Source organism: Syngnathoides biaculeatus, chromosome 12 (assembly GCF_019802595.1).
Source record: "Syngnathoides biaculeatus isolate LvHL_M chromosome 12, ASM1980259v1, whole genome shotgun sequence".
NCBI lineage: Eukaryota > Metazoa > Chordata > Actinopteri > Syngnathiformes > Syngnathidae > Syngnathoides > Syngnathoides biaculeatus.
The window spans coordinates 12,571,241-12,582,131 of record NC_084651.1 but is presented as its reverse complement, the minus strand read 5'-3'; the positions used below and the strand labels follow the sequence as shown (position 1 = coordinate 12,582,131).

At 43.6% G+C, this 10,891-nt stretch overlaps 1 long non-coding RNA gene across 1 annotated transcript in view; it reads left to right on the top strand.

Annotated features, from left to right (window-relative positions):
- Window positions 1–6,705: 6,705 nt before the first annotated feature.
- The window catches only part of LOC133510245 (uncharacterized), a 41,099-nt gene continuing 36,913 nt past the window's right edge, over window positions 6,706–10,891 (top strand). Inside the window, exon 1 of the long non-coding RNA XR_009797558.1 lies at window positions 6,706–6,832. This is a non-coding gene — a long non-coding RNA (uncharacterized LOC133510245). The remainder of the gene's footprint in view (window positions 6,833–10,891) is intronic.

The following is a 10,891-nucleotide window of genomic DNA, read 5'->3' as shown; positions in this document are numbered from 1 at the left end:
TTTTTATTTTATTCTTTATTTTCCAGGAATTCCGAATCTAATTTATATTTTATTCATCTGGAGTAAATTATTTTAATAAAATATTGGTTTATAATGGGGTTTTCTCACACCTACTCTTGCTGATTGTTTTATAAATAATATCACTTTGTAAAGCTTTCACTGTTTTGTTTTTTATTTCACTCATATCCTGTATTCCAGCAAAAAATCATGGACTGTTGAAGTGAAAGCAATTTGCAAAGTTTTTCGTAAGAGATCGCTTCCCTCATTGGCAAGAGGCCGTATCACATGTGCTTGTCTTATCCCTCCGCACGCTTATCTCAACAATCCACACTCCCGCTAGGGGCGCAAATATCATGAGCCATCGCATCAGACGATTAATCCTATTCACGTTGCTGGAAAAGCTGATGTTTTGGTTGCTTCTCTCGAATTCAGTCAAGGCCGATGTCGGATAATCTCACTCTTCTCTCTGAGTCGCGTTTCGGGCATTCCCCATCTTATTTTTGCCAATGGTTAACACACACCTGTAGAATCCTCTATGTGCATGTACAGGTACTGTATACATTTGTTGTCTATGTGGTTGTAGGAACCAATAACAAAATAAGTTAAAAATAGCCTCTAAAAGAAAAATGATAGCCCTTTAGCTTCTTTTTTCCCCCCTTCTGCTGCTGGCAAGCTGTGATATGGAAATGCCTTGCCAAGCCATTACGCTGTAGCGCTCAATGACATTTGGAACTGGCTGCACGTGTTCTGCACCTGCTTTTCATGCTCCTGTTGTCTTTTATTGTCGTTCCTCATGTTCTAGACGAGTGCACAATAGCAGCACAGTAATTATGATAATGATGCTATTATTAAAATATTAAAAACAAAGTTAATAACAACATTATGATGCAATTGCAGATGGGATAGGAGGTAGCAGGGGATGGCAACTATCACCATCTGTCAAGCTCTGGCGAAATTCGGTGAAGATTCAAAAGATCTTGCAGGAGGTGAAGTATATAAAGAGGCAGCATATGGCAACGGGCAAGGAGCAGAGCCCATCTTTGGCAGGGGTGTGGGCCATTTTGAAGAGGAGGCTAATGACCGGAAGCAGGACAAATGACACGGAAGGCGGCAGAAGGGGAATGCCAAGAAGCGGGCTTCATTAATCGCCTTCTCCAAAGCTCTGTTGGGGCAGAAGCGAGACGGCAGTCTCGTCTGTTCCTAGGAAGAATTAGGTACGCACAGCCACTCCTTTGTTCTGTGTTCTTGTCTGCCTTTGTAGTGTAACGTGGCCATGGGATCCATGAAAGGAGCTATGTAAACTCAACCTATCATTATTATTATTATTATTATCATTATCAAACCAGCGGGGCAGCTGGCAAAGCGTTGGCCTCACGGTTCTGAGGTCTCGGGTTCAATCCTAGATCCGCCTGTATGGAGTTTGCATGTTCTCCCCTTGCCTGCGTGGGTTTTCTTCGGGCACTCCGTTGTCCTCCCACATTCCAAAAACATGCAACATTAATTGGACACTCTAACTTGCCCCTGGGTGTGATTTTGAGTGCGGGTGCTTGTCTCCATGTGCCCTGCGATTGGCTGGCAACCAGTTCAGGGTGTACCCCGCCTCCTGCCTGCTGACAGCTGGGATAGGCTCCAGCACTCCTCTTGTGAGGGTAAGCAGCAAAAGAAAATAGATGGATGGATGGATTATTAAACCAACAAATAAACAACATTAACTAATAATAATTATTTAGCTCACCATCCATTCACAATAATGTGCAAATGCAATATAATTTGAAGTAAGTAATATCATCCATCCATCCATCCATCCATCCATTTTCTTTGCCGCTTATCCTCACAAGGGTCGCGGGGGGGGGGTGCTGGAGCCCATCCCAGCTGTCAACGGGCAGGAGGCAGGGTACAGCCTGAACTGGTTGCCAGCCAATCGCACATGGAGAAAAACAGCCCCACTCACAATCACACCTAGGGGCAATTTAGAGTGTCCATTTAATGTGGCATGTTTTTGGGATGTGGGAGGAAACCAGAGTGCCTGGAGGATATGCACGCAGGCACAGGGACAACATACAAACTCCACACAGGCATGCCCGGGATTGAACCCCGGACCTCAGAACTGTGAGGCCAACGCTTTACTAGCTGCCCCACCGTGCCGCCAAGTAATGTCATTCTCATCATATTACAATTAAGATTTCATCTTTTTTTTTCTCTTAACTTTTAACTCGCATTTTACCTTTTTGTCACATATTAATACACCAAAACTGTTTTAAATGACGTTGATAGGAGTAGAGTATTTCCCAATAACTGGAAAGCTGCCACGTCAAATGATCCTCCTTGCAGGGTTAGCAGGTTAGCGCTGTGCTTGCCTGTCCCATTTTCTCCCATTCATGCAGACAGTGGAGGTAATTCAAATTTATTCAGTGAAATGTTGCACATTACGGGCTCATTGAGTCATGTGCTACGTGGTTGCATTGCGTGAGGGGAAAAAAAGCCTCGACACTGTTGGCCTATGTGTGATGCAGTAAATTAGGTCCCTGGGTATAGGCATCCAATGTTACAGTGAACATTCATTACGTACTTGGCTAGGGGTGTATGGGGAAGGGAGGAAAAAAAAATCACACATTAAATGGACAGAATGGGAAAAACTGAACACGATGGACGACTGGTTAGAGTGTCTTCCTCAGTTCTGAGGACGGAGTTCAAATCCTGGACAATGCTGTGTGGCGTTTGGATCTTCTCCCCAGGCCTGCATGGGTTTTGTCTTCGTACTTTGATTTCCTCCCACATCCCAAAAACAGACATTAATTGGAGAATCTAAATTGCCCCTAGGTGTGATTGTAATTGTAAGTGTTGTCTCTATCTGCCCTACGATTGGCTGGAAACCAGATCTGGGCGGACCCCGCCTTCTCCCCAGAGATAGCTGGGATAAGGCTTCAGCGCTTCCGCGACCTTTGTGAGCATAAGCGGTTCAGACAATGGATGGGGAAAGCTCATTGATGCAAACCTACTGTATCGCCATCATTTGTGAAAGCTTTCTTACCCATTCACAAAATCCAACCGTACCAAAGTTTAATTCAAATCACATTCATAAGCTTAATTGGTCACTCAAAAGTGATTACATCAGAAATGTGTTAAAAACGAGGCATTCATTCAACAAAGTTTACTATTGTGGTTGGCGCTTGCAGTGCTGTAGAACAAAATTGCATCACACTGAGGCTGCCTTCCAATATTTTGCATTTAACATCAACTCATCAGATGATGTATCAAACACACTGTATGTATTGTTATTATTATTAATAACACCATTTCCTATAAAACTTTATGGAAATGACCTTCCTAACCCTGACTGAAGACACACATGCTGTTTGCCTTTTGGATGGATAATGGATCATGGTGCTCGTGTTCCAAGAAGCCTTCGGCAGATGTGGCAAACAAACAGCATGCACATGTGGAGGGATAGCAGACGGACACACACACACACGTGTGCATAGAGTTCTTGTCGGGGTGCCAGTATGCCACAGACAGGAGGTGATGCTGAGTGCATACACAATGTGGAGTTGGGCTGACAAAGTTCAGCCCGGTTGCCCTGAGAAACTTTGTACAGCATCAGACCGAGCTCATTGTATTTCTCTCTGTTGTGCAATGAGGAAAGACACGCGGTCACGCCGGTTAACCTTAAAAGCGGTGGGTGAGAAAGGAAAGTGAGTGGGTGTTTGTTAGATTGATGAGCTCACAAGTCCTTACCTTGTCTCCGTTTGGTATTCACCCCTTTTGATAATGTCCATTTAACTCTAAGCATGACTCAGCTATTATCTTAGATAACAGAAACACGTCTCGGGACATCATTTCAGGCAGCCCTGCAAAATGTCTCCTTTTTAGATCAAATCGAGGCCTTTTGTCTTTCCTGTCTATCAGGTCTGATTCACCCACACACACACAGAGAGATCTCTTTTGTATCCATGTAATTCACCTGCTTCGACGCAACGAGCAATAGTCGTGGTGAACGCCATTCCAAAGATGTGACAGACGTTTGTCGTATGAATTTTAGATTTCCTGTGATCTCCTGATATTTGTTAGCAACATTATTAAAGCATTCTAATATGTAAACAAAGTGGCTATCATATTGGACTATTTCACAAAATGGGTCAATGCATTTTTGATATTGTCAATATTTAGATATATGACTCCTGTATCACATTATTAGCAAGTTATCTTCCAGTTGAATATTGTTGAATACTTCTCGACATGATGACTCCAGTGTTGCAACTTTGTAACTTTACATAGTTTACAACTGTGTTATAACTTTATAACACTCATCTACACTAGTATAAATTCATCCAGTTTTTTGGAATTCACCCACCCAATCATGAGAACGATTTGTTGTTCGGATAAACTAGAACGGTAGGATAATTCTGCCCATGAATGATGAAATATTGTTACATTTTGAATGAGTGTTGTCCATTGCAACCATTTCAAGATGGGCAAAGTGATGAATTCATACAACTCAGTGACACTGTATTAAAGTATCTTTTGTCACAGGCAGAGGCGATAAGACAACCACATACAATGTACTCCAAGTAATCTTACAAAACTTCAGCACATGTTTGATATTTCATCGGAGCGACCATCTCAAGTTTAGACTCCACAAGTATGTTTCGATTACTCTTTTGTAGCTGGATGGGTGGTGTTAACATTGCACGGTTGGTGAAACATACTGAGCTGAATATAAAAGACACTATCTCGTACTCACCCCCTTAAAATATTAATTCATTTATTCATCGCTGGTTTTCCTTTGTCTGATATTAAATTTCAAATATCTGCAGTCATAAATTGATCATTTTGTCTTCTGGCTCATTTGCAATTCTTATTTGACAAGACAAAAGACAGATTCTTCACGCTTGAAAAATGAATAACAATGGCTTTAAATTGCAATGAGCGGGAGCGCATCGTCCTCGTACCTCCATTTCTTCAAGACGGTGAAGATTTGCGGGAGTGCCAGAATCTCAAAAAGGATTCATTCATTCATTTTCTCGGTCGCTTATCCTCACGAGGGTCGCAGGAATACTGGAGCCTATCCCAGCTGTCAACGGGCAGGAGGCAGGGTACACCCTGAATTGGCTGCAGGGCACATCGAGACAAACAACAGTCGCACTCACAATCACACCGAGGGGCAATTTAGAATGTCCAATTAATGCATGTTTTTGGGATGTGGGAGGAAACCGGAGTACCCAGAGAAAACCCATGCAGGCATGGGGAGAACATGCAAACTTCACATGGGCGGGTCCGGGATTGAAACCGGGACCTCAGAACTGTGAGGCCAACGCTTTCCAGCTGCGCCACCTCTCCAAAAGGGTTTATTTACAAAACCAAAAGTAATAATACTGTACATAATACATTGGAAAACATGCAAGAAACCCAAATATCATGTAACATGACATCTCCTGACTTCACGATAACGCGTTACCTGTTGCAGGATTCTAGTGAATTTAGTTGAGCATTGGGAAAATAAATATTTGATTTGGAAATAGGTACCATCATAAAACTGGGCTTGCCAGTATTCCTATTGGAGAAAACCTGTACACGGGGGACACAGAAAAGGGAGCTCTGAACTTCTTTCAGGAAACAAACTCCAAGTCATCAGTACAGCTACCCAGATGAGCCATGGATTAATTACCTCCTAGATCAGTTTACAACGGAATGGAATATCAATGAAGGAATTCCCTGCCAAGGACTCTGACGGACAGATAACGGCCTGACAGTCAGGCAGCTTAACGCTTCTCCACCTTTTTTTTTGCCATCCCCCCAAAATTGCTTTGCGTGTCTTGTAACATACTTGGCCAATGAAGCTCATTTTGATTGTGAAGTGCCAATAATCCAGGCAATACAAAAATAATTACTAAAATTGCACAGTACCTAAATGGTCATGTTAAATATTTCATCTATTTTTGAATCAATATACCGATGATATACCGTCAATCAATTTTAGCTGTGGTCCTGTCTCTCATCATTTTGACTGACATTTCACACTTTCAGTCTACGGTGGTAGATAAGAAGTGCGCCCCCCCCCCCCAACAAAGACAGCAGCCGCTGGTTCCTCATTAAGCTCAAACAGGCTCCTTGATGGATGTCACCAAAGGTATCCAATGGACAAGCATCAGCCCTAATAAGTCTTAAGTCAACCTTGGGGGCTGGCATGGTGGGCAACTGGTTAGCACATGAACCTCACAGTTCTGAGGACCTGTGTTCAAATCCGGCCTCACCTGTGTGGAATCTTTTTTGTTTGGCCTCTAATCCCTGTGTCTGGCTGGGCTTTCACTAGGTACTCAGGTTTCCTCGTATATCTCCAAAACAATGCACGCTGAAGACTAAATTGACCATAGGTGTGAACGTGAGTGCAAATAGTTTGTTTATATGTCCCCTGTGATTGGATGGCAAAACCTCTCGCCCAGAGTCAGCTGGAATAATTGTCAGCAACACCCGTGATCCTAGTGAGGATAAGCAGTCTGTGTAATGACGTCACGTGATACACTATACGTTTTCCTTTTACTGTTATTCCTTTTACTTTTATTCATTCATGCGTCTGCGTGTAGTTTTAGACTCCATCTTCGACTTTCACGTCAGGCACCCGCTGCGCCAATCAGACGGCACGAGGGAGTCACATGACCACTTGGGTCGTCCTCACAAGCCAATCAAGATGACTCATTTATGGGAGCAAAAAACAGGTGCGTGAGTGTTGCTTGACCAAAAATAAACAACAATAGGTTTGTCATGCAGCTCTGCAATTGAGACTGCTCGAATTCGGATATTTTAGTACACTTTTAACACGAGAAAACACCTTGCGGTAAGTCACAGATGTTTCGATTGTTGTTTTGGCTATGGATATGGCAGCATTAGGACTATCCCAATAGTGTTACACACAGAATCATTCAGTTTGGTCAGCAAACATCTTCATGAAGCAAATAATGTTTCTGTAGGCCCCCATGCATGTGTTGTTGGTTTTTGGGCGCTGAGTCGACTCCCAAATTGCCCCTAGGTGTGATTGTGAGTGCGGCTGTTTGTCTCAATGTGCCCTGCGATTGGCTGGGAACCAGTTCAGGGTGTATCCTGCCTCCTGCCCATTGACAGCTGAGATGGCTCCAGCACTCCCCGTGACCCTTGTGAGGATAAACAGCGAAGAAAATGGATGGATATATATGTTGATGATCTTGCTCTGATTTCAAAATAAATTTTCTTCACTAAATCAGAAGTTAGTTTTTACTTGAGTAGGTTTATCGCGGAGTACTTTCTTATTCTTACTCAAGTAAATATGTGGATGACTACTTCCTACTTGAGTCATCTTATTCAAATGGAACAGTACTGAGTACAATATTTGGCTCCTCTGCCTACTTTTGAAAGGGGACAATAGTCATGTTTGTTGTACACAAGGAGTGGCCAACCCGCGGCTCTTTGCCTCCTTTCATGTGGCTCTCGTGAAGGCACAAAGTATATCCATCTATTTTCCTTGCCGCCAATCCTCACGAGGGTCGCGGGGAGTGCTGGAGCCTATCCCAGCTGTCAACGGGCAGGAGGTGGGGTACACCCTGAACTGGTTGCCAGCCAATCACAGGGCACATCGAGACAAACAGCCGCACTGACAATCACACCTAGGGGCAATTTAGAATGTCCAACTAATGTAGCATGTTTTTTGGGATGTGGGAGGAAACCGGAGTGCCCGGAGGAAACCCACGCAGGCACGGGGAGAACATGCAAACTCCACACAGGTAGGCCACTGTGCCGCCCAAAAGTATCTCAAAGTTTTTTTAATGCGCGTGTGGGCACGATTTACTTGAGCATGCTTTGGTCGCGTTTATTACAGTATTTCTGTGCGGGCATTCCATTAGGTTTTTATGGTTGTTACGTGAATTGCGACAACAAGCTCAGTGTGTATGCGCGCGTGCATCAATGAGTGAGTGGGACGGGACTGCGCAGGCCTGTGCACCGGGAGGGTGAGAAAAAACAAACAAAAAACAGCTTGACAGCGACCGGGTAAGAGTAGCTTTATTTTTTGCGCGAGCGACTTCAGCGATGCAAGGAGAGATAGGAGTTAACCCCGAGGAGGTCAACCTTGGCCCCGGAAAAGACGTCTCCCCTGCGTTTCTCGACCACGGTCAGGTGACCGAAGCCGGAAATGTTAACGTGGTATTTTTGCAAAACCTGCGCATTGAATGAACATAGCTCAAGGATTGTGATCTTTGTAGAAAATGATTTGTCAGTTTGGCTCTCAAAATAGTGGAGAAAAATGCCAATTGAACTAAAATATGTGAATGAACACAGGACGTTTTTACCAGAAGTGTCCCCCCATATTGTCTAACAGAGAATATCAGACATTAGCATAGCTACTGATTGACAGTTGCACCCGGACCTCCAATCATGTATTTTAATGTTGCATCAGATGAAAGTTATGACAGAGAAGACTTGGTTGAACTGGTAGTTTATCTGTATCAGAGAGAGCAAACACTATATGAAGGGAGTCCTCGGTCTACGACTGTGATCAGTTCCTACAGTAGTGCCTTAACTCGAATTTCGACTCAAGTCGGATTCCACCATTAAAGTCAGAGTTTACATCAAAATACTTTGTATAAAAAAAACCCAAATACGTTGAAATAAACAAGATGATGTACTTAGCATTAGTGCTGAGAGGTGGATGGAAGAGAAGAAGGGGAGGCTGCGCTTAGCTATTGCGAAGGAACCTGGTCCTCAATCCTCTCCATCTCAACGAGTATCAAAGAACCTTGTTTTGTGATCATTATATCCGACATAGGAACGGAACCCTTCACAAGCGCAAAAATACAGGCTTTGTCTTTAATAATTGTCACCACGGTCGACCGACTGAAGCCTTGGTGGTGTTGGTGTCCCTCCTTTCTCCAATCTTTTTATGATCTTGAACTTCGTTTCCATGGTAATGGATTTTCTTTTGGCTGCAGAAGACACAGCTTTTTTCTTTGGGGCGATAATGTCTAAAAAGTAGGGCGAAAAATGCAAAGATACTCCCGGTGCACAAACGTGGACAAGCATTAGCCAGGCAAAATGGCGAACGGGGGAGAAAGGCGTTGTAAAGTCGAAACATCTTGGGTCGAGACCGTCTTAACCTGAGGACTCCCTGTGTGTGTGTGTGTGTGTGTGTGTGTGTGTGTGTGTGTGGTGTGTGTGTGTGTGTGTGTGTGTATATATAGATAGATAGATATTAATTACTGCCCTGTGGTCTTGGTACTCTGTAGGAGTCGATTTTTCTTGGTATCGTGGTGTGTGACATTTACAGTCAATCTAGCTGAACAAAGGTATGTTTGTGAGCAGGGAATGATATTCATGTGTGTGACGTGGCTCTTTGGCTCTTTCACGTGTATGATGTGGCTCAACTGAACTGAGAGGTCCATCAAACGGAAGCTTCTTTTTAGATGAATGGTTCAATATTTGCAAAACTGCTGCGTTGTGTCAAGTGTTGACTTGAGTTCGTTGCTACCATACATGGCTCTTGTCCTCGCTTGCAAGTCAAAGCAAAAATGAATTGGAATACAGCTCGTGATTTGAGTCATTCATGTCTCAAGGCAGAACTGTAAATGTATGTCTTGGGACGGCTAGAACCACAATTACAAAATGAATATTGGGTGAGAATCTGGATAATGGCGCAAATACTGGAATTTTCAACTATTTTGGATTTAAATAGAGTATCAGTGTAGTGTCTTTGTGATATGACTACGCAACCATTCGGCAAATAGGGTAGAGGTAATTCTTCCTTGGTCAGGTCAATGGTGGTGGCCCGTGACCTGTGGGTTCTTTAAAAATCTAAAAAGTCATCTCAGAGCCACCAAAGATGACAATAGCTGTTTTTTTGTATTTCCATACTGTACATCATATCGTATTTTTCTAAATAGATTTAGCATAGCTGCATGGTGAACCACTGGTTAGCACAGCTGCCTCACAGTTCTGAGGGCTGGCGTTCAAATCCTGGTCCTGCCTGTGTGGAGTTTGCATGTTTTTCCCGTGCCCGGGTGGGCTTTTGCTGGGTACTCGCGTTTCCTCCCACATGGCTGGGTTGCATGTGACGTCACGCTGGTTCATCCGGGTACTTGACTGCCATTGTTGCACACAAGCAGTCGGCTCTCCGTCGTCATCATGCCAGATTTTTGTTGCATCTACGGATGTGGAAATTGCGGAAACCGAGACATTGGGAAGGCATTTTTTTCCGTGTACCGAAGATTAGATAGCATGAAGGAGAAGATAAAATGGAGTCTTCGAAAAAACGGCAACACGTGCAGATCTGAATGAAGCTCGAGTACACAAGGCAAATGGTTATTTGAAAGTCTGTTCTGATCATTTTGTAAGCGGTAAGCACGTGTATTTCTAGCGTCTGGATTTTCTACTTCACCGAAGTCTTTCAGATCCTTTGAAAGTACGTCGTTGTGGAGAGTATACAGGTCGATATCTTCACAGAGTTTGATCTTCTGTACATATCTAGCTTCGGCGACGTCATCGAGTGAATTCAAGTAGGCAGAAAACATCCGCCGCTCGTCGCTTACACATGGGTCTGTGCACGTTGCCATGGTGATGTCTTCTGCAACGCCTAGCTTCTCTGTAGAAATGGCGGCGATTATCGCATGATTGCAACCCAAGGATGCCAGAAAAAGGTAGCTTAATTGAAGACTCTGAATTGCCCGTAGGTATGAATGTGAGAGAGAAGGGTTGTTTATATGTCCCCTTCTATTGGCTGGCGAACAGTTCCGGGTGTACAATCAGAATCAGCTTTATTGTATCAGTATTTAACGCCAGTCATAAAGTTCCTTGCAAATAAGGATTCAAACACATTAATAATAGTTATGCTCGTTAGCGTAGCATACACAGGAAGTCCGCTAAACTGTTTTCT